The sequence below is a fragment of the Anolis carolinensis genome, chromosome 5 (genome assembly GCF_035594765.1).
Source record: "Anolis carolinensis isolate JA03-04 chromosome 5, rAnoCar3.1.pri, whole genome shotgun sequence".
NCBI classification, from domain to species: Eukaryota; Metazoa; Chordata; class Lepidosauria; order Squamata; family Dactyloidae; genus Anolis; species Anolis carolinensis.
The window spans coordinates 80,704,734-80,730,374 of record NC_085845.1 but is presented as its reverse complement, the minus strand read 5'-3'; the positions used below and the strand labels follow the sequence as shown (position 1 = coordinate 80,730,374).

Sequence of the window (25,641 nt, the reverse complement as noted above, 5' to 3'; positions counted from 1 at the left end):
TCTTCGAAATCTCCCCCTCATTTTTGAAGGCTTTGTGAATGAGACCTTAGTTGGAGAGTCGTGCGCCTCCGTCACATTGATGGGTTTGCCAATTCTGGCCTGATGAAGAGATACATCTTCACCTTGCCCTTCGACCATTCCAAGGTGGGCAGCTGAATGGCCGACAGGTAAAGGGAAGTTGTGCAATACAGTCAACAATAATGTTTTTTTTGCAATGTGCACCTTCAAAATTAAGGTGCTCATTACAATCGATGGCGCATTATACTTGAATAAACACAGTACATTTTCTTTTGTAAAAAAATATAAAATAAAATTGATCCCTGATTGTAATGTTCACCTTTCACCAACCATTTTCACTTGCTACTAACCCCAACCCCACAGTGATTTAATGCTGCCTGAACAGCCGGCCAACGACCCTGAAGTCTGCATTGTCTGTAAAACCTTGGGATAAAAGGCAAAGGTTTTTGAACATGATTACAGTCCAAAGAACTTCATTGCAAGCAAATACTCAAGAACGCCATGTGTCAGAATTGCAGTGCCTTCAAGGTGAGTCTGATTTTCATGCAGACAAGCCCTTAGTTAGAACTGATCATGTTTTTAGGCTGTGGCGCAGCTGGTTAGTAGCCAGCAGCAATAAATCACCATTGACCGAGAAGTTATAGGTTCGAAGCCCGGGTCAGGGTTAAGCTCCCGACTATTAATAGCCTAGCTTGCTGCCCATCTAAGCAGCTCGAACACAGTTGTGTCTGTTAAGTAGAGAATTCTAGGTATTGCTTAATGCGGGGAGGCTAATTTAACTTAATTTATGACACCATAAAAACTGCTGACGGTGTGTGAAGAATATGAGGAAATACTACCATCAAAAAGGACTCGGCGTCACAGTGGATGATGAAGCAGCAGCTCCCCTGTGGCCGGAATTGAGCATACCCTCATGAAGCCGGAAGCTGGGATAAAATTTTTTATCAATAAAGATCACTTTTGATCCAAAGACTATTCTCCTAGGTATGTGTGATATAGAAACAGATAAAAATAAAGAAATTTTGTTTAATTATTTAGTAACAGCTGCAAGAATGACATATGCAAAAGAGTGGAGAGAAAAACACACACCAGAATTGAAATCATGGTTCCAAAAAATACTGGAAATTATGAATATGTATAAATTAACATACTTATTGGCAAATACTCAAGGAAAACCAAAAAAAACAAACAAATTGGGAATTAGTTAAAAATTACTTAAAAGAAGAAAATTGTAAATTGATAATATAATCGTTCATCAGACAGGGGCGGAGGAGCCAACCAATCGTCTCAATATAAGTCTTTTTCTTTCCTTTCCTTTTTTAGGACAGAAAGGACACAAAGGAGAATAGATAAGAAAAGAGATAAAAGAGCACAGTAGATATTAAGAGATTAATATATGAATCAACACAAAATAGATGGAAGTCAATTTTATATATTTTTGTTGTATGTATGTAATCACGACTTAGACCTTCGGTGGTGCTGTTTTGTTTTGGTTTTGTTTTTTGTCTTTTTGTTTTTCTTTTCTCATTTCCCCCCCTCTTTTTTAACTCTCTTTTTTATGCTATTTTTTCTGTCTTTGTTTCTGTCACATACACACCTATGTTACAAACCAGATGTTATGGTTTTCGTTGTCTCACCCATTTCCCTGACAGCTCCCTTTCCCTCAGTGATAATGATTGTTGCAACTTATTTTCCTGTATAAATATTTTCAATAAAAATTTATTTTAAAAAAATGAAGCCGGAAGCTGGAAAATGTTAAATAGCGTCTATTATCTGTCTGTATATGTGGTATATCTGACAATGGCATTGAATGTTTGCCATGTATATGTGTTTTGTAAACAATGAGTCCCCTTCGGGGTGAGAAGAGCGGAATATAAACTTTATATAAATAAATAAATAAATAAATAATCACTGGAGATTAATTAATACATTAATGGCCATCCAGACAAGGATCATAACAATCCACAAGACTGAACCCTTCCCATCCTGCTCCTCAAAATTAATCGTTGAATTTGAAACAATCCTTTTTCTCAGTGAAGTTGTTATGAAACCTACTGCGGCAGATAGATTCCAATTCAGTCTCCGTCCACTGCTCCAATGCAATAGCTCTAGAGTTCCCTATACTGAACCACATGGCATTGAATGCCACGGTAGCACGGTACAGTATGGCAACAAAGCAGTTTCCTTTGAAACAAAGCAGCACAGTAGTCTCTCAGTCACAAAAGAGGCCTTTTTAGGGAGGAAAGAAAATCTCAGGTAGCATGACTAGGAGATACTGTGAGACCTTGGTGCTCTGGCCAGTCAGATTAGAATGAAGAATCTTTCCATCCATGCATTACTGGTTTGACTGTCTATAATGCAACTCCATTTGTTCAGAGATATTCGTAGGAACCAGGGAAAGAATTGTTTCCCAAGTAAAATAATGTATGAGTCAGGTTGAACATCTTTCCACAGAACCATCTCAAGGCAGGTTTTAGTCATCCACATTCTCTATTCATTTTCCTCTAATTTTTATGACGGATTCTCACATGCAGTCATAATGGCAAAAGCTGATTTTCCCCTTGGAAGAGTGAAGCTGTTGGCTTAGGCAACACATATTGAGGGCCGCAGTGGCAGTTTTTTAATGATTAATATCAGAACATTTTGGAACTTCTCTGGCCATTTTAAGAGCAGGAGAAATCTTATTTTTTCAACAGGAAGTGAGCCAGAAGTTAACTTTGGGCCATACCTTATTCCAGCATTCTATATATATAAAAGGGTAATGAAATTTTGGCCTAGGACAAAACAACAAAACTACACATCCCAGAAACACTAAACATGGCAGCACAACCCCTCATCCATGCCTCTACGTTTATACAACAAAAAGAAAAGAAAAATAGTCCTATTAGAGGGAGAGGAAGAATTTTTTTTATCCAATTGCTGCCAGTTATAAGGTTAAGCTTGGTCTCCTAGCAACCCACTCAGCCCAGGGGACAGGCAGAGTTAGGCCTCACTTAGGCCTCTTCCACACTGCCTATAAAATACAGATTATCTGATTTTAACTGGATTATATGGCAGTGTAGACTCAAGGCCCTTCCACACAGCTATATAACCCATTTATAATGGACTTAATGTCAGGGGAAAACCTTTACCCTTTACCTTAACTACCACCAATTCCTCAATACTTTATTTCCCATACCACCAGACTTTGCCACAGCAACGCGTGGCCGGGCACAGCTAGTTGTTTACTTCACCTTAGAAACCCTGATTTAAAAATCCCTGCCCATATTCCTTAACTGTAGAAACTTTTTGCCCAGTGTGTAAACTCCTTCCGCCCACATCCTGTTTGCATCCATCTAAGCAGTGGGAAAATATGATTTCGTACAGTATCATACCATGTCTCTCTCTAAATTGTGTTTCTATGTGGCCTCCTCCAGGGCCCGATACATGCAACCACTGCATCTTTCATTTCTCCAGTTTGGCTTCAATTTAACCCATAGAAAGACTGACAGAAAAGAAATAATAGGCTTTGCAAAAACAAACATACATTGAAATTGGGTTTGTTTGTTTTTTTGTTAAATTTTAGTTACATCTTGCCACACCACTAAATTAATCTACAATCCAATTTAATGCTTTGAAATGGATTATATAGCAGTGTGGACTCAGGGCCCTTCCTGACAGGCCCTATAGCCCAGGATCTGATCCCAGGTTTTCTGTTTAAACTAGATTATAGGTAAAAGGTAAAGGTTTCCCCTGACGTTAAGTCCAGTCATGTCTGACTCTGGGGGTTGGTGCTCATCTCCATTTCTAAGCCGAAGAGCCGGCGTTGTCTGTAGACACCTCCAAGGTCATGTGGCCGGCATGACTGCATGGAGCGCCCTTACCTTCCCGCCAGAGCGGTACCTATTGATCTACTCACATTGGCATGTTTTCGAACTGCTAGGTTGGCAGAAGCTGGAGCTAACAGCCGGCGCTCACTCTGTTCCCGGGATTTGAACCTGGGACCTTTCAGTCTGCAAGTTCAGCAGCTCAGTGCTTTAACACACTTTGCCACCGGGGCTCACAACCTAGATTATATGGGTCCCCAAAGCCAGATAATCTGGATAAACAGAAAACCTGGGATCAGATCCTGGGAAATAGGGCCTGTCTGGTAGGGCCCCCATGCGCCATCTACACAGCCATATAAAATCCAGATTATCTGCTTTGAACTGGATTATATTTGCCTACACTGCCATATTATCCAGATCAAAGTTCTTCTACATTGCCATATAAAATCCAGATTGTCTATTTGAACTAGATTATATGGTAGAGTGGACTCGTATAATCCAGTTCAAAGCAAATAATGTGGGTTATCTGCTTTGATAATCTGGATTTTATATGGCAGTATGGAAGGGGCCTGAGACCACATCTACACTGCAATATAAATTCCAAATTATCTTCTTTGAACTGGATAATATGGTAGTGTAGAGTAATATAAAATCTGGATTATCTGATCTGGATAATATAGCAGAGTGAACTCATATGAATAATGTGGATTATCTGTTTTGATAATCTGGATTTTATATGGCAGTATAAAAGGAGTCTCATATAATGCAGTTCAAAGCAGATAATCAGGAGTATCTGCTTTGATAATCTAGATTGTATGACAGGTGCCTTCTACACTGCCATATAATTCAGTTTGTCAAAGCAAATAATCCACATTATCTGCTTTGAACTGGATTATATGAGTCTACACTGCCATATAACCCAATTCAAAGCAAATAATCTGGATTTTATATGGCAGTATGTAATCCGGTTCAATAAGGAGTGAACATCATTCATCAGCAGACTGTCAGCCAGGAACCTGACCAGGAAGGCAAAATCATCCACACACTCTATTAGGCTTCAGGGAGATATTTTAGCCAAATGCATATAACAAATAATTGAAAGAAATGAGCCACTGTGTAGGATTCCCAAATGCCAGAAACACATACATCCCTACATTAGAGCATAAAATTTAGGCAAACCCAACAGAAGTCTGCCATTCCCAGGTACCTTTCTAATTCTTAGAGAAGTTACCTTCAAAAACTTCTGTTTGACTACATTTGCCATTTAAAACTCAACGTGAATTACTGAATCACATGAGCTCTAAAGAATAATCTTAAGAACAATTCAGCTTTACTCTTTTCTGGCAGAGCTAAATAACAGTGAATGGACTACAGAGGGAAATGCTTTCATGCAGACTGTCAGCATTTTTCAGATCTCTCGTGGTATTTCATTTTTTTTGTGGTGGGTCTGGCTTCTAGAGCCAAAAATGTATTTCATCTAAGGAGCTTGATAAGTAAGTCCCAACCTACCGTGTTTCCCCAAAAATAAGACAGTGTCTTATATTATTTTTTGCTCCCAAAGATGTGCTAGGTCTTATTTTCAGGGGATGTCTTATTTTTCCATGAAGAAGAATTCACATTTATTGTCGAACAAAAAAAATGAACATTTATTATATACTGTACAGTAGTTGTCATCACAAACCAGTATAACCAGTCAAACTGTGAATCCTATCAAGAATTTCTTGTTACTACCATTATTTCCATGTACAACACTCTATGGTACGTACATTTACCGATCCTGCATGCTCTGATGTTCTGTTTGGTGGGCATGCTTCTAAACAAAAACTTTGCTAGGTCTTACTTTCGGGGGAGGCCTTATATTCAGCAATTCAGCAAAACCTCTACTAGGTCTTATTTTCTGGGGATGTCTTATTTTAGGGGAAACAGGGTAACATGATTTAACTGCTTCCTGGTAGAATCAAGACAATATATAGCTCACCTTCAGTGTTTAATGCAAACATTCAGTTTCATGCAATAGTTCATGCAGTTCATGAAAGTATGAGGTAATCTTTAAGGAAGTGAAATAGTTTCAATTCCCTTGACACGTGTATTGAGGGGGAAAAATAAGCAGTCTCAGTAACTTTTTTCGGAGCCTTAACCAACAAAATCCCAATACAGATATACCGGTAATAATTTCCTTCCATTTTCAGCAGTATATATGCTGCAGAATCTTGCACTGGCATTTTTGCAGACCGTGATTAGCTTAAACCACCACTTATGAATTATCTTCTCCTGACTGACACTTGTGGCTTTGAGTAGTAATGCATAGTAATTCGTAGACAACAGGTGGGAAATACGAGGTCCTCTAGATATTTCTGGATTGCAATTTCCATGATCCCACATCATTGGCTATGAAAAGAATCTCATTCAGCATGTCCTCATCTGAAACAAGTTGTTTTTTAAATTACAAAACTGAAAGGGGTTACAAAATTTTCTATAAAGGGAGCAATTTAGTGAGAGAACTACCATGTTCAAAGCTAGCAGACTATATATTAAAATTAACGAAGAAAAGACCTAGTAGATACCAGCAACTGTATAAAGGGAAGAAATTATTTTGCTGAGACTTAATATAAAATTTATTTTATTCAGATAAGCTGTAAGTATTTAAGCTTGAATAATAATAATAATAATAATAATAATAATAATAATAATAATAATAATATCTAATAAACTTTATTTATACCCCGCCACCATCTCCCCAAAGGGATTCGGGGAGGCTCACAAAAGCACTCTTGGGTGCCAAACATAAAACAGAAATATATAAGCATAAAATAATACAACATAAATGTAACCAAATACAAAGTGAACAGACAACATCAAATGATAATTTTTTTAAAAAAAATTATAAAATGCAATAATATCTGCAGATAAATTGGGCATCTTCAAATTAACAAACTAAAGTGCGGAGTAACAAATAGTCCTCACATATAGCCATAGTAGACTACCGAAGGTCAAAGGCCCATTTAAAAAGCTATGTTTTTAGCCTAGACTGAAAGATTCGGAGAGTGGGGGCTAACCTAATCTCTCTAGGGAGGACATTCCAGAGCTGGGGAGCCACAACGCAAAAGGCCCTCTCTCTCATTTCCACCAGCTGTACCTGAGATGGTTTTTATAGCTCAGCCGTCAGGATCTGGCCCTACACAGGAGACGGAGTGGGACTCAGAGGCTGATTTGGATTTTTAGCCTCTCCAGGGTTTGGATCAGAGCCCAATGATATTGCAGGTGCCTGAAGTTGTGCTTTCAGAGGAATAACTAATTGGGGAACATTCCGATGTTAACTCAAGGCTGGATTCACCAGATGGAGTTGTTGTAGGGGAGGATGTGTCTTTTGATCGGAGACAATCTATCTCACAGGATAGGAGTCAAAGAGAAGTGCTGAGAAGAAGTAAATGTTTAGCTCTCAAGCTCTGTAATTAGTAAACTTTCCCATGTGAAGCTGTGATTGTCCTGGATCTCATTGAGCGGTAGCCTTGAGATTTCCTTAAAGGGACCTCGCTCCTTGTTTTCGTTGTGGTGTCAACACTGCCATTCTTGGGAGAAGCATCTCCGTTCCTGTCTCTTGATCCTTGCCTTGTTCCTGTGCCAATTCCAGGATATCCTGTTGGATTTCGTGCCTTGTGACTCTTGAGTATACCTTGCCTTGTTACTCTTGTTTCCCTTCTTTTCAAGGAATATCCTCCAGGTGGATTACAGTTGTCATTTTGCTGTGTCTTGTCCCTGCTTCCTGCAATTCCTGGATGCTTACTGACTTTGACTCTTTGCTGGAACTCTTTGAGTTCTGCTTGTGGATTACAACTTTGAAAGACTTGGAAGAACTATTGTGGACATTATATTATGGACTACTTGCTCTATTGACTCTTTCCGCTGTTTGCTTGCATATATATATATATATATATATATATATATATATATATATATACACACACACACACACACACTATCTGTGCCCGGCCACGCATTGCTGTGGCATTGTCTGGTGGTGTCTGTATTTTATAGACAGTGTGGAAGAGGCCTAAGTGAGGCCTAACTTTGCCTGTCCCCTGGGCTTGGGTTGCTAGGAGACCAAGTGTGCAGAGCTTAGCCTTCTAACTGGCAGCAATTGGATAAAAACAATTATTCCTCTCCTTCTAATTAGGACTTTATTTTTCTTTTCTTTTTGTTGTATCAACCTAGAGGCATGGATGAGGGGTTGTGCTGTCCATTTTTGAGGTTCTGCGGTGTTTAGTTTTGTTGTTTTGTTGGTCGGCAGGATTCCATCACTCTTTTATATATATAGATATATATATGGTAAAGGTTTTCCCCTGACATTAAGTCCAGTCGTGACCGACTCGGGGGGTTGGTGCTCATCTCCATTTCTAAGCCAAAGAGCCAGCGCTGTCCATAGACACCTCCACGGTCACGTGGCTGGCATGACTGCATGGAGCGCCATTACCTTCCCGCCGGAGAGGTACCTATTGATCTACTCACATTTGCATGTTTTCGAACTGCTAGGTTGACAGGAACTGGGGCTAACAGCAGGCACTCATTCTGCTCCTGGGATTTGAACCTGGCACCTTTTGGTCCGCAAGTTCAGCAGCTCATCGCTTTAACACACTGTGCCATCAGGGGCCCCATGTATATATATAACCTTCAATAAACTGCTTTGCTTGAACATCTGGCCTCAGTGTGGTTTTCAGAGTGCTCTCGTAGCTTTGGGGTGCAACAATGGTGGTGGGACTGAGAGAAGGGCCTCTCCGGCAGATCTCAGAGCCCATGCCAGTTCATGGAAGGATATGTGGTCTTGAAGATAGGCTTGACTCAAAGCGTATAGCGCTTTATAGGTAATAACCTGCACTTTGAACTGGGTCCGGAAACTTGTCGGAAGCCAGTGGAGCTACTTTAATAGGGGTGTGGTATGCTGTCTGTAGCTAGCCACGGTTAGTAATCTGGCAGCCAATCTTTGCACTAACTGCACTAACTTCTAAGGCAGCCCCACGTAGAGTGCATTACAGTAGTCCAATCTGGATGTAACTAAGGTGTGGACCACCATGACCAAGTCAGGCTTTTTGAGGTATGGTCGCAGCTGGGGCACAAGATTTAACTATGTGAAGGCCCTCCCGGCCACCATCAACACCTGAGCTTCAAGCGTCAGCAATGACTTCAGGAGAACACCCACACTGCGGACCTGTGTCCTCGGGGGGAGTGTAACCCCATTGAGCACAGGTTGCCACCCTATACCCCGATCAGCCTCACGAATGACCAGTAGGACCTCTGTCTTGTCTGGATTAAGCCTCAGTTTGTTGGCCCTCCTCCAGTCCATCACAGCTGCCAGGCACTGGTCCAGGATCTGGGGGGGGGGGCTTCCTTGGAGGTATTAGAGATATAACTGTCTGGATACTGTTATTTCTCTTTTATTGATGTAATGTTTAAATACATTCCATATTTTAGTTTGAAAGCTTTACAAATGACTAACAGGAATGTCATTCTGAAAGGCGGAAAGATACAACATATGTTAATTAAATACAGTAGAGTCTCATTTATCCAAGCCTCGCTTATCCAAGCTTCTGGATTATTTAAGCCGTTTTTGTAGTCAATGTTTTCAATATATCATGATATTTTGGTGCTAAATTTGTAAATACAGTAATTATAACATAACATTACTGTGTATTGAACTAATTTTTCTGTCAAATTTGTTGTATAACATGATGTTTTGGTGCTTAATTTGTAAAATCGTAACCTAAATTTATGTTTAATAGGCTTTTCCTTAATCCCTCCTTATTATCCAAGATATTCGCTTATCCAAGCTTCTGCCAGCCCGTTTAGCTTGGATAAGTGAGACTCTACTGTACACGTAACAGAAACCACCAAAATAACACAAAGTAACATAGTATCTAATAATACTATGTAACATGATTTTTGTTCCTGGCTTATACATGTCATTTCCTAATTGGTTCTATCATAAAAACATGGGAAAAGTTTATTAAACTTTCAAACCAGGAACAGATTATTTTTTTAAAAATTTGTTACATCCAAGTCCATCTCCTGCAGTTTTCCCTGAACTGTTTTGTAAGTCTAGTCGTGCCTGTCATTAATTGAGCCTTGGAATACTTCGAGATTTAGAGATGAATGACTGCTACCATCGATGACAGATGTTCAACTGTTGCTTCTTTCCATAGAAAGGGAAGAGATGTCTTGGACTCTGTCATTATATAATAACTAGGTGGCACTGGACTGAGTCATATCCAAGTAAAGTTGCACGTTTCCCAATCATGTTCCTTTTCTCAGAGAGACAACGAAGGATTTTCCCTCCCCCTCCCCTTGAAGTTTCCAGACTGGTGATATCCTCCAGACCTTTCAGAACACTGATCCACCCTTCTTCCCGTCCCTCCCTTTCTCCAGTTGAATTAATCCAACCACAGTCTGAACAGGTATGAACTCGGGACTCCCTGTACACTGACTGCATTCATTCAAGCATGTATCAAATTATTTGCCATTAAAATGTTTCCACAGAAAATCTTTTGTAACAAAAGAATCTGAACTTGGCAAATCCAACATTTGTTGGATTCAACGTTCTTGCAACTTCAGTATTACCATTCCAGGGCAAGTTTCTGCTACTCAGTTGCTCTCTGGGGCAGGTACGCTAATTCAGTGCCTTTGGTGTATTTGCACAGGTGTAACTGACTGGAACTTAGTAAGCAAAGATGCAGATGATGACTAACAGGGGATAAAATTCATGTCACCAATATACTTGAAAGCTTGAAGAAGTACAAGGCAGCTATTTCCCATACAAAGTATTACAAACCAATCTGGACACAGCATATCATTTGAGAACACAGAAATGCTGGACCACTCTAACAACCACCATGTCAAACTATACAGAGAAACCACTGAAATCCACAAGCATGTGGACAATTTCAACAGAAAGTAGGAAACCATGAAAATGAACAAAATCTGGCTACCAGTATTTTAAAAAAACCCCTCTAGAATCAAGACAGTAAATAAAGAACAACACTCAGAAAACAGGGGAATTTCAAACAGGAAACAATCAGAGCCAGCTAACAGCTCCCAACAAATATATTTTATTTATTTATTTACAGCATTTATATTCCGCCCTTCTCACCCCGAAGGGGACTCAGGGCGGATCACATTACACATATAGGCAAACATTCAATGCCTTTTAACATACAACAAAGACAAACAAACATAGGCTCCGAGCGGGCCTCGAACTCATGACCTCCTGGTCAGAGTGATTCATTGTAGTTAATTGCAGCTGGCTTGCTCTCCCGCCTGCGCCACAGCCCGGGCAGGAAGCAGGCAGGTTTTGCAGCTGCAAGGCTATTTAATGCTAATCAAGGTGGCTAATTGCAACATTTGCACTTGCCTCAAACAGACAAGAGTTTTTTCTCAGACCCTGGACATTCCACAAATATATAAACCCAACTTGCCTAGTTTCCAACAGACCTCACAACCTCTGAGGATGCTTGCCATAGATGTGGGTGAAATGTGAGGAGAGAATGCTTCTGGAACATGGTCATACAGCCTGGAGAACTCACAGCAACCCAAAAAATTACTTACTTCATTTTCCCAATTTAGTTAGCCTTCCAAAATGATAATTCTCTCAGACTACGCAGGTCTCTATTTTAAATTTCATAAACATAGAATTCTATAGAATTCTATAGAATTTTGTCCCAAAGAAAATTATTTCCAGTGTTCATTTTTATGTTCATGCACAGCGTACCCGGGAATATTCTGCAGACCTGGCCTACAAATTGCTAGTCATTCAGACTACAAATGCACCTTTTCTAAAAAAAATTGAATTGGTTTTTATTTTTTTTGGAATCAGCGATAATATTTGATCTATTACATTTGAGTTGGGAGCAACTCAAATTACTGAGGGCAAATATTTTTGAAATTTAAGTACGCCTTTCCATTAAAACATTTTAACAAAGCTGTTAGTTGAATAGAATAATGAAACATAGGGCCCTTCCACACAGCCCTATATCCCAGAATATCAAGGCAGAAAATCTCACATTATCTGAGTGTGGACTCAAATAACCCAGTTCAAAGCAGATATTGTGGGATTTTCTGCCTTGATATTCTGGGATATAGGGCTGTGTGGAAGTGTCCACTGTATTTTACAAATTCAGGCTTAAACCTAAATTAATGTTAAATTTTATTCTCAACACTAACATTATAGTTACTGTTGCCACTACTACCATATACTTCAAGCAGAAAAGAGCAGTATTTCTCTGAGGATACCTACTATAGATGTAGGCGAAGCGTCAGGAGAGAATGCTTCAGGAACATGGCCATACAGCCCGAAAAATTCACAGGAACCCAGAGCAGTATTCATTTTCCACTTTGTATTGTACATGTCTTCCTACCACCTGCCCACATGTCTTCTGAAAGTATCAATATCTTCTGAAAGACTACACAATTTATGAACAAATTAAAGATCCCATGATTCAATGGGCAAAAAATATAGGGTGAGCAATACATTTAGAAGAATGGGAAGAACTCTGGAAGAAACGACGACAATTCACAAGAAGCTAAACCATTAAAGACAATGTTTACAAAATGATTTATAGATGGTACATAACTCCACAAAAACTTTTGAAGATATACAAAAGATCTGACTTATGGTGGAAATGTAAACAAAAGACAGGAACTTTTACCACATGTGGTGGACTTGCCCAAAGGCTAAAGATTTTTGGATAAAAATTCATAGCGATATGGAAATCATATTAAAAAAACAAAATAACACTGAAACCAGAAATATTTTATTAGGATTATTAGACAAATAAATACCAAAACACCAAGAAAGAACCTTCCTCTATATGACAACAGCAGCAAGAATTGAATACATAAAATTATGGAAGCAACAAACTATACCAATGACAGGTGATTGGATTAGAAAAAGGAACTTTTTGAAACAAAAGCATGAACTCCAATTGCTTGATCATTCCAAGTTCCTTTGACACAAATAAGGGTTAAAAACAGTCCATTCCTATCTCTACTCAAATGAAAATAGTTTTTTACTTATTAGGAAATGAATTCTGACCAAATCCGAAGAGGATCACGCTGTGTCTCTTCGTTTAACCTTCTGGTCTAATTTTCATGATGCCTAGCCCAAAAAGCATGTCATCACATGAGAACAGATTACATTGTCACCTGACCTCTCCATTTTACGTTGAGGCATTTGCAACCTTAAAGGATCAGATCGTGATGAGAACTGACCGCATAAAAGCATGCCACATTGTTCACGCTGGAAAGTTTGCAAACAGATATCAGAGAAGATAAAGTTGAGAAATATTTTCCAGAGCAAATGGACAATGCCGCAGTGGTAAAGCCAAATCAATCTGCAAAAACAACAAATCTCAAGGTTTGGTGTGTTTTTTTTTCTTGGTAAAGCTTTGCTCTAAAATGCCTTTCTTTGTAAAGCTACTGGACTGTAATTGTTGTGACTTTCTACCATAGGTTACAGAAATTAAAAAACAACTAGTACCTGAATTATTTTTGTTCAGACACAATTGTATCCTCAGATGCCATATTCATTGCAATGTTGATAATTACATCTTGCATTAACCATACATATTGGTACTGTTATTATCAATTAATCTGGACAGCACTTCGATATGCCACATAAATTCTGTGAATAGTACTTGAAGTATTAGTTGTGTTTAAATTACTACTATGAAAATTTATTTCCCCCAAAAGCAGAATTTATGGACATTAAAAATCACATAGAGCAACTAAAGCAGGGGTCCCCAAACTTTTTAAGCCGAGGGCCGGTCCACAATCCTTCAGACTGTTGAGGGGCCGAATTATCATTTGGGGGAAAAAAAGAACAAATTCCTATGCACACTGCACATGTCTTATTTGTAATGCAAAACAACAACAATGAAAGAACAATACAATATTTAAAAATGAAAACAATTGTAACCAGCATCAGAATTTCAATGGGAAGTGTGGGCCTGCTACTGGCCAATGAGATAGTCAGGTTAATCAGGATTGTTGTTGTTGTTGTGTGTCTTCAAGTCATTTCAGACTTTGGGCAAGCCTAAGTCTAAAATTATTTATTTATTAATTTACTACATTTATATCCCACCCTTCATACCCTGAAGGGGACTCAGAGCAGCTGTATGTGCATACAATATATTATATTATTAACATAGCACAGTATTAGCATTATATATTACTATATTGAACTATACCACTATTCTGTAAGATTATATGTAATATATAACATATAATTAATATTATTATATGGTATTATTATTAATATGATATTGTATAACATTATAAGATTATTATCAATATTATATGTATATACAATATATTATTTAAAATGATTTAAAAATATTATATTATAAAACTGAGGGCGGGGGCCAGGTAAATGACCTTGGAGGGCCACATCCGGCCCCCGGGCCTTAGTTTGGGGACCCCTGAACTAAAGCTTCACTTGTAGTGTTTTGTTTTGCACATGTTTGGGTAAACACAAAGATAATATACAGTAGAGTCTCACTTATCCAAGCTAAACAGGCTGGCAGAACCTTGGATTAGCGAATATCTTGGATAATAAGGAGGGATTAAGAAAAGCCTATTAAACATCAAATTAAGTTATGATTTTACAAATTAAGCACCAAAACATCATGTTATACAACAAATTTGACAGAAAAAGTAGTTCAATCCGTCGTAATGTTATGTTGTAATTACTGTATTTACGAATTTAGCACCAAAATATCACGATATATTGAAAACATTGACTACAAAAATGGCTTGGATAATCCAGAACCTTGGGTAAGTGAGGCTTGGATAAGTGAGACTCTACTGTAGTTACAAATAGAGCAACTGCTGAAAATTGTCACACATCATTGCCTTATCCACATGAACAAAAATTGCAGCATGCCTCTCCAAAACAATCCCAAAATGTCCTTGGAGGATAAACATTACAGAAATTTATATAATCTGACTTTACATTTACTGTCTTGTAACTAGTATCAATCAATCTTTCTTTATTACAGTCCATGACCAACACAAAGTGGGGCACAAACGCCCTGGGAAGGGGAAATTCAGTTCCTCATTAAGCAGTTATAAAAGAACAAATTAGAAATAGTTTGAAATCACAGTTCAAAAACACAGATTAATATAGAAGGTATAGAACCGAGGGGTGGGGGGGAGGTCAAAGCATTGGGGAGAGACACTAAAGGGGACAGAAAGGGCACATTACAAGTCTAGTAGCATTTCAGCTGTAACTAGTGCTCTAGCTACATTGTAACTAGTAGTTTTACTCCTCTACACTATCAAAAAAATTTTCCTGCTTACATTAGAATGTATTAATCCACAAAAGAACAATTCTTTAAAAAAAGAATGTTTTGTTTCTAATGCTTCTGTATTACAACAGAAATAACATTCAGCAGAGGTTTGTACAGAAGTCAATCACTAACCACATCCAACGTTGCAACATTTTAAAAAATGCAATTGAGAGATTTGTAAGTCTTAACCCCAGGGGTGCCTGGCTGATTTTGAGTTACATTAAGAAGAGTAAAAAAAAAAAAAAACCCCACAGTTCTTAATGTGATGTACAACGCTCAAATCTAGTCACAAAACAGTTCAATTCCATAAACCAGATTTTCCAAGCAAATTTTTCTTGGTAACGGTTGTGTTTATGACTGGTTTCATTTCTGCTTGAAGTTGTGCAAAATGACACCCCCCCCCCCAAAAAAGGCCTCTCGATAATAACAAAAATTATGAAAATGTACCTTGGAAGTAGTACCTGGAGTTCACTGTTCCACGTACCTCTCTTCCCTTGCTTTCCCCTCCCACAGACAGCTTGGCAATGGAATGCCCTTCAAATCTATGGCTGACTGCTTTTGGTAAATGTTTTACAAGATACTAAACAACCTTCTGTCCCACCCTCCATGCAAACACAGAGCAGAATATAATGGCAACAAAGAACCTACAGGCAGTGTGCAGGTAAAAGAAATGCAGAAATGGCTTCCGACTTGAGATTTAAGCCCAATTCCTGCTGGTTTGAATCCGCTTTAGGAAAAAGCGAGCCAAGGGGTGGACATACGCCTCTGTAATCACACTATTCACTTGTAATTGTGAGACATAAATCATGATAACCTTTTTCCTTATTGTTAACTTCTAATCTGTACACAAGCCTAGGCGTGTTTGGCTGGAGAAAAACTGACAAGGAACGGTTAGTAAAGAACAGATTTCAAAATAAATCTTTAGATTAAGACCAAGAGATCACAATGACAGTTGCAATTTTTATATTAAAAACAAAAAAAAGTGTATTTAAAGTGTATCGCAGATTGAACTGAAGGGAGGACAACACGTTTAAGACAAGATGAATGAACGCACCTCAACACACACCCCTTTTCCAGCAAGAAACTCTGCCTCCCTTACCTCATTTCACCAACTACAAAAAGTTAAACTTCTACTAGCCTCAAACCAGAGTTTTTGCATTCCATTCAAGTTAACAATTACAAAAAGATGAGAGCAGAAACTGGCACTAATACATTGAAAGCATCTGAACTGACAAGCTACTACCAGAACCTGGGAATATTTTTTTCTGAACTGTAACTCCCAGGATCCATACAGGGCAGCATAGCCAGAGGGCATGTTGGCTGGAGGAGCCTGAAGTTGCCCAGAAAAGCAGTTTCAACCCCAAACTAGTCCCCAAAGTCACACAGTGTTCCAGTTTCCAGACAAACAGGTAGCAGAAAGATTAAGTACAGTACCGGGAATATACTCCACACAGTAAGAAAAACACAGGGGAAGAGAAATTAATCTCTTAAATCAACAAATAACGAAGATCAGCATTAGAACAGAAATAAGTAGAAATGAAGTGAAAATTGCAAGAAAATTATTCTACAATTATTCCATGGGTTCCTTACTGTGTGCTGCACCTTCTCGTGTTTTATCAACGTCAGGCTTTGTCAAAGCCCGACTGGAGCCAGTGTTTCATGTCCAACTCAAGATCGCCACCTGCTACGCCTTTCTTGCCTCAAGGAGAGCTTCTGGAACTGGAGCCAGTAGGTAAACCTCAAGTGCCTCAGGTAGATGTTCCTGCTTTGTTCACCAGGTAAGGTCAAAAGGTAAGCCTCCTATTAACTGGAGCAGGACGTGAGAATCCAGAGACTGATGTCACATGACCTTTTCCCCTTAAGGGCTATGAGGCTCCAGAACAAAATCCCATGCATCTCAATAGACTAGAGCAGCGTTTCTCAACCTGGAGGTCGGGACTCATGGGGGAATCGCAAGGAGGTATCAGAGGGATTGCCAAAGACCATCAGAAAACACATATTTCTGACGGTCTTAGGAATCCCTTTGGCAGAGAAGGCTAAGATCTCTCCGCCTATTCTTGTTTTCCTTTTTTTGGAAACAGATTGCAAATCCTCTCAAATTTGTGCCAAATTTGATCCAGATCCAGCATTGTTTGGGTTCAGTGCTCTCCAGATATAGGTGAACTACATCTCCCCTAAATCACTGTCAATTCCTCCCAGATCTCCTACTATTTTCTGCTGGTCATGGGGGTTCTGTGTGGGAAGTTTGGCCCAATTCTATCATTGGTGGGGTTCAGAATGCTTTTTGATTTTAGGTGAACTATAAGTCCCAGCAACTACTACTCCTAAATGTCAAGGTCTGTTTTCTCCAAACTCCACCAGTGTTCAAATTTGAGCATGTTGAGTCTTTGTGCCAAGTTTGGTTCAGATCCATCATTGTTTTGAGTCCACAGTGCTCTCTGGATGTAGATGAACTACAACTCCAAAACTCATGGTCAATGCTCACCAAACCCTTTCAGTATTTTCTGTTAGTCATGGGAGTTCTGTGTGCCAAGATTGGTTCAAGTCTATCATTGGTGGAGTTCAAAATGCTCTTTGATTGTATGTGAACTATAATTCCCAGCAACTACAACTCCCAAATGACAAAATCAAGCCCCCCAACCCCACCAGTATTCAAATATTGGCATATCGGGTGTTTGTGCCAAATTTGGTCCAGTGAATGAAAATACATCCTTCATATCAGATATTCACATTATGATTCATAACAGTAGCAAAATTACAGTTATGAAGTAGCAACAAAAATGTTATGGTTGGGGGTCACCACAATATGAGGAACTGTATTAAGGGGTCATGGCATTAGGAAGGTTGAGAACCACTGGACTAGAGGGACCTCATCAAATGAGCTTTGCTGAGAAATCATCTTCTTAACACAGTGTACCAAAGAATTCCGTTTCAAAATGGATCGTTCCGTTTTAGAATTCCCATCAGATGCATATGTTCCCCAGCCTTTCCCCCACTGTGTCTTGCATTTGGAATTATCACATTGGAAAGTGCATTCCCCGCCCACTCTGTATTCTTTTTTTTTAAAAATTGAGGAAATCTTCAAAATTGTTGAACTCTGCAATCTCACAGTACTTCAAAGGGTCAAAATAGTGTTATATAACAGTGGTTATATCCTTCAGTTGTGCAATTGGCACATAAAGAATGACATGGGACAAGAATTGAATCCTTGCTACTCCATAGGTTATCACGGGGAATACCGTTGCTTTAACTATGCGGACCTTTGTTGCCAGTGTGATGTCTCTACTCTTCACTATTTTATCGAGCTTGGTCATTTCTCTCCTCCCCAGAAGTAAAGATCTTCTGATTTCCTGGCTGCAGTCTGCATCTGCAGTGATTTTGCGCCTAGAAATACAAAGTCTGTCACTGCCTTCACATTTTCTCCCTCTATTTGCCAGTTATCAATCAGTCTGGTTGCCATAATCTTCATTTTCTTGGTGTTTAACTGCAACCCAGCTTTTGAACTTTCTTCTTTCAAAAACCCAGAATATCAAGGCAGAAAATCCCACAATATCTACTTTGAACTGGGTTATCTGAGTTCACTACCATATATTCCAGTTCAAAGCAGACATTGTGGGATTTTTTGCCTTGATATTCGGGGTTATATAACTGAGGGCCTCCCACACAGCCATATAACCCAGAATCTCAAGGCAGAAAATCCCACAATATCTGCTTTGAACTGAGTTGAGTCCACACTGCCATAGATTCCAGTTCAAAGCAGATGATATGAGGTTTTATTCAGCTGTGTGGAAGGGCCCTCGGTTACAACTCTCAATGTCCCCAATCAGCATGGTCATCTAGAGGACTCCAGACTGAAGGAGTTACTTTTGTTTCAAGTGTCTCTCCTGTTTTGCATTTCTCCCCACATACACCCCAAGGGACTGTTGTTGTTTTTTAACAGACAACACTGTTTTCCCAGGCAAAACAATACTCCACATACATTCCAAAGTCTTTTGTTATCACAATGACACAAATAGCCAAAAGGTAATTTGGAATTAACACGCCAAATGGACAAAAGTATTCTGACCCACTAAGCATTTTAGTTCTGCTGATGAACTCATCAAAGAATATTATCCATGTCAGGATGATATTGCCAATTTAAATGCTTTTCTCGTCACTTATTAGTTTGTAAATTACCTACGGATAAGGTCTCACTACCTGCTAGCTCTTTTTTAAATAAAGAAAGCCAAAGCGTTAAAAATGTTTTATATTTCAGTTCCCAATCCCTAACAAAGGGCTTTTCCATACAGCATATAACCCAGGATATTAAGGCAGATACAGTAGAGTCTCACTTATCCAACATAAACAGGCCGACAGAACGTTGGATAAGCGAATATGTTGGATAATAAGGAGGGATTAAGGAAAAGCCTATTAAACATCAAAATAGGTTATGATTTTACAAATTAAGCACCAAAGCATCATGTTATACAACACATTTGACAGAAAAAGTAGTTCAATACATAGTAATGCTATGTAGTAATTACTGTATTTATAAATTTAGCACCAAAATATCACAACATATTGAAAACATTGACTACAAAAATGCGTTGGATAATCCAGAACGTTGGATAAGCGAGTGTTGGATAAGTGAGACTCTACTGTAATCCACAATATCTGCTTTGAACTGGGTTATCTGAGTCCACACTGCCATATAATGTAGTTCAATGTGGATTTTATATACAGTAGAGTCTCACTTATCCAACATTCTGGATTATCCAACACATTTTTGTAGTCAATGTTTTCAATATATCATGATATTTTGGTGCTAAATTCGTAAATACAGTAATTACTACATAGCATTAATGTGTAATGAACTACTTTTTCTGTCAAATTTGTTTGTAAAATCATAACCTAATTTGATGTTTAATAGGGTTTTTCTTAATCTCTCCTTATTATCCAACATATTCACTTATCCAACATTCTGCCGGCCCGTTTATGTTGGATAAGTGAGACTCTACTGTAGTTGTTTGAAAGGGGCATAAGGATGAATCTACACTGTTTTATATCCTAGGATCTGATCCCAGATTATCTGATTAGCTGACAGTGTAGACTCCAGTTCAAATCAGATAAACTGGGATCAGATCCTGGGATATAGAGCAGTGTAGATCCAGCCTAAGTTGGAGAGCTGTGATCCAAAAAATCCCTCTTCTAAGGGCCCTTCTATACAGCCATGTAACACAGAATATCAAGGCAGATAATCCACAATATCTGCTTTGAATCGGGTTGTCTGAGTCCATATTGCCATATAATCCACTTCAATGTGGATTTTATACAGCTGTGTGGAAGGGGTCTAAGCTTTAAGGAGAAATCTCATTGAGTAGCTGCACTCAGCCCAAGAGCCGAATATGAAAGCAAGAAAAGATATTACATACATACTATTGGATTCTCAATAATAAAGATAAAATGTTTGTATAGAGAATCCATGTAAACAGATGTAGGACAGATGAATCTTCTGATTTCCTAAAAGCAGTTTAACAGATAATTTCCATAGTTTCCTGATCATGTTAAGTTTGCTCTGACACCTGGAAATGAATATAAAATCTGAATGGTAAAGTGAAAAGTCCGCCTTTTTTTCTTCTTGGATTCAGAACATGTAATCGAATTCCCAGCAAGGCAGAATATACCCTGCAGGAAAATCCTGGTACAAACATTTCTCCCCAGATGTTGTTGGACTTAGCATAGACAAGGATCAGGAATTCTTGGAATTGCAGTTAATTTTGTTTCTTTGTTGGTCATTAAAGATATTTGATGACCATTTCTCTATGCATCAGGGCTCTTGGGCATACAAGGAAATAGAGAAAAATGTTTTAAATAAATTAAAAATAAAATTCACATCTTTAGTAGCTTTTGTTTATTTTTGGCTTCACTTAAGCTTAGTTTAGAAATCCAAGAGCTCGCTTCAGCAGTTGCTTTCACTCGTTTTTGTCTTCAGAGACATGTACTATATGTATATGTTTAACAACTGCAGACTGCAGAAAAAGGTTATTTCACAACACCTTCCTTGAAGTTGTCCAACTTGTTCCTACAAATGATTTGGTGTTAAATCATCATGCCACATGGAGGTCATATTCATAATATCTTCAGTATTTCACTGGAAAAGCCCAACCCGGAAATAAAGGAGTATCAATAGATAACTCGGAGAAGGGTGGAGATGGGAGAACAGATTTCAGATTTCTGGAGCAATCATAACTTTGCCAAAAAAGTCCCTGATAAAATCTGAACTAATCTGAACTTCTGTAACTAATACTTGCTTTGACAGTGTTATAGAAACTGTTATAGAAAATCCTGACATACTTAAAACTGCCTTTAAAAACTGTACCATGGCTGAACTCTATGTGAGTGAGAGTGTTTTAGATACAGAAGCAGTAACAAAGGGGCAGGGTGGAAGATATATGTAGGCACATGTTTCCGTGGTTAAAGGTGCAGGCCCTTATCCAACGTAACCACAACTAGAACGAATCAATGGGATTTTTGTAAGTGTTGATTTAATTTAATGTGTTAAACTGCTGAGTTGCTGAACTTGCTGACTGAAAGGTTGCAGTTCAAATCCAGGGAGTGGGGTGAGCTCACGCTGTTAGCCCCAGCTTCTGTCAATCTAGCAGTTCGAAAACACGCAAATGTGAGTAGATCAATAGGTACCGCTTCAGTGGGAAGGTAACGGCACTCCATGTAGTCATGCCAGCCACATGACCTTGAAGGTGTCTATGGACAATGCCAACTCTTCGGCTTAGAAATTGAGATGAGCACCAATCTCCAGAGTCAGACACACCTAGACTTAATGTCAGGGGAAAACCTTTCCCTTAACCTATGCGTCTTCAAGACACCCAGTTACAGTCATATAGCAACTGTATGTATTTTATCTGGTCTTCTTATGTAAAAGGTATTCAGAGGTAGCTTGCCATTGAATATATCCTAGTATTCCCTGGCAGTTTCCCTTTCAAATACTAACTAGACCTGAACCTATTCAGCTAAATGGGATCTGCAGGGTATTTAGGGAAATTTACTATTCAGGAATTGAATGGGCCTAGTTTACGAGAATTAGCAATTATATTTAGACAATAAAGTATGGTACGTTAGATAGCCATCATGGTGTAGTGGTGTAAGTTTTGACCTAGGACTTGGTTACTCCAGGGTTCTGTAGGAAAATGGCAACCTTCTACAAGCCTCCTATACTAGTTATTTGTTATATATAATTGAGATTGCTTACTATATTGGATGTATATATTGGTATGCAATTTTCTCCTTAATTCTATGTTTGTTTGAGGTTGTGATCTGGGACTATTTAGACTGAGATTCCATTTTAGAAGTCAGTCAGTACAGTATTTACAGTATATAGTTGAGTTCAGTGTGCTGCAGAAGTCAGTATGCATCAGAAGTTGAGTACAGTATGCAACAGAAAAGAGACTGAAACAGAATGCTTAAAGAACAGACTATTTAAACTTTGAACCAATAAGCAATGTATCTGTATGCTGAATATTTGAATTTTTGTAACTAAATCAACTTAAGGTTGTCCAACTTGTTCCTACACTCTCAGTAAGTCATAGCTGACTTGAAGGCACATAGGAACAACAAGATTATACATTCATCAATACAAACCATAATAATAATAATAATAATAATAATAATAATAATAATAATAATAATAATAATAATAAATGGGTGTGTTTAAAGAAATTCTAGAGATACTGATCAGCGAATAAGGTGCTTGCTTTATTTTATTTGATACATATCCCACGTTTTCCTTAGCAATAGTGGGGGCATATTTTGTAAGTATTCCTACTGTGTGCATGGTTTGCTGAGTACACTGCCTTACTGAGTATACTGTACACATACAAACAGATGCTACAGTTTTGAAAGAAGGCATACATTTCATACAAAGCCTCTTGGCTCTTCAATAAAAATTTCTAATCACATTGAACATTCAAATAGAAAGCATTGTTATTTGCACCTAAAATATGCCTAAGATGCCCCTTGATTTTAATTGGACTAAGGGGCACTTTAGTATGTTACATCCACATTTATAATTCCAGAATCAAGAAACTCAGACTGGACAATATCAGTTTAGTACCTTTTTGCTAGAAACAGCAAATTCCTTAGATTCCTTGAGGTTAAATGCTGATTGATATTTGCTGTAAATTTTTAATTTTCTCATACTATGATTTGTTGTTTGCCTCAGCAACTGGAGCTAGTTGGTTATAACTTAACTCCAGGAGGGAATAAATACTTCAGGGACAGAGTCTGTGTGTCTCAACATTTTTTGCAAGGCTGTGAAAAAATTTCAGCGTCATCATCCTGCTCAGGTATTCAAAAAGTTCAAAAATGGTGCCATCACAGAGAAAGTAGAGAGGTTTGGTGCTTCTTTTAAGTTCTTCCAGGGTGTATTAGGCCGTCACCTTTTGCCACTCAGTTTTTGAATAAGAACTAAGGTACAGAACTTACACTGACTCCTGGATAAATCAAGCCAGGTTTTGGGGTTGATTTTTTGTGACTACAATTTATATATATTTACAGACTTATATATGAGTATATACAGTAACTAACAGGAGGAGAAAAGATTGAGTACACTTCATCCACACACTGTTTTTCCTGTTCATACTGCATCCTTTAACCCCGCTTTTTATGTGACTAGCAACCTCATCAGATGAGGTCCAAATCGGCAGCATATGCCGGTTTGTTGTGTGTTTTCTGGGCTGTATGGCCATGTTCCAGAAGTATTCTCTCCTGACGATTTACCCACATCTATGGCAGGCATCCTCAGAGGTTGTGAGGTATATTGCCTCACAACCTCTGAGGATGCCTGCCATAGATGTGGGTGAAACATCAGGAGAAAATACTTCTGGAACATGGCATACAGCCTGGAAAACACACAACAATCCTGTAATTCCAGCCATGAAAGCCTTCGACAACACAGTTGAACACGCCAGTTGAGCTTCTCTTTTGTGTCAGAGCCCACCAACTCCCATCTCACAACGTCAAACTACTTCTGATAGGGTTCCATTGCAAAAAGGAAGTTCAATCTGTGTAGGTCGTAAATGGGGTTATTTTGGGCTATTATGTTTGTATCTGTTGTTGCACAGAGGCATTTAATGTTTGCCTTTTTTGTTTGTTGGAATCTGCCCTGAGTCCCTTTAGGGAGATAGGGCAGAATAATAATAATAATAATAATAATAATAATAATAATAATAATAATAATAATACATAGTATGACACAGCAAACAAGATCATACAGTCCTAGACACTTGGGAAGTATTCGACTTGTGATTTTGTGATATGAAATCCAGCATATCTATCTTGTTTGCTGTGTCATAATAATAATAATAATAATAATAATAATAATAATAATACATAGTATGACACAGCAAACAAGATCACACAGTCCTAGACACTTGGGAAGTATTCGACTTGTGATTTTGTGATATGAAATCCAGCATATCTATCTTGTTTGCTGTGTCATAATAATAATAATAATAATAATAATAATAATAATAAAATACATAGTATGACACAGCAAACAAGATCTATATGCTGGATTTCGTATCACAAAATCACAAATTGAACACTTCCCAAGTGTTTAGGACTGTGTGATGTATTTTCGGATGATGCATACAGATCCCAGTAAGGTGGCCTTTTGCAGTTGACAGATCGTAATTTTGTCAATGTTTATTGTTTCCAAATGCCGGGTGAGATCTTTTGGCACAGCACCCCCTTGATGGGTGCCACCCCCCTCGATGGTCGTCACCTTGTTGTGGGGGGGGGGGGCTTAACTGCTCCAAGGTTGCTTGGTCCAACCAAGCCAGAGAGGTCTCTGTTGAAGAGTGGAACTAAGAGCACCTAACCCATTAGCATTATGGAGAAACAAACCAAAACAGTCTATACTGGCTCTGTCATCACCCAGGATAAAAAGGATCGCATCGGATGCTGCTGATTCTGGACATCCATTGACAAGTGGGCTACAGAATCAAAATACAAATGAACAGACACAGAAGCGGAAGAAATATACAATGCCAGAAAACCGCACAATTATCATCATCATCATCATCATCATCATCATCATCATCATCATGCCGCTGCTACAGCAACACAGGAGACTCCCGTGTTCAACTGAGATCAAACGGGGAAGCTGGGCATCTGATGCTTCCCCCCATGATATGGCGCATGTGGCAATGGGTTCCCCACATCCCCCAACGGGCACCGCCAGAATCACCACCTATGCAAAAAAATTATAAGGCCTTGGCTGGAAATATTTCTCATGTTGTATTGTCTATTTGCTGTATCATAAAATTATGGCAGGCCTGCAAATTCTCAGTGGGCATTAATTCCAAGGCTGAGGATCTACAGAACATCACATCCACCTTTATTTTGCTGCTAACCAACAGTAAGTTTTCTCTAGAATAATGAATGTATCTGCATTTTCTAGATATTTCATTACAACTCGAGACATTTTT

General features: G+C 38.6%; 1 protein-coding gene across 4 annotated transcripts in view; it reads right to left on the bottom strand.

Annotated features, from left to right (window-relative positions):
• The window catches only part of rbm47 (RNA binding motif protein 47), a 121,715-nt gene that overhangs the window by 54,127 nt on the left and 41,947 nt on the right, over positions 1-25,641 (bottom strand). The window contains exon 1 of one of the 4 annotated variants that reach the window (XM_062981663.1): positions 15,605-16,227. The exons of the other annotated variants lie outside the window; for them this stretch is intronic. The gene's annotated coding sequence lies outside the window, so the exon portion shown is untranslated. Of the gene's footprint in view, positions 1-15,604; positions 16,228-25,641 lie in introns of those variants that run through there. 4 annotated transcript variants of the gene reach the window in all.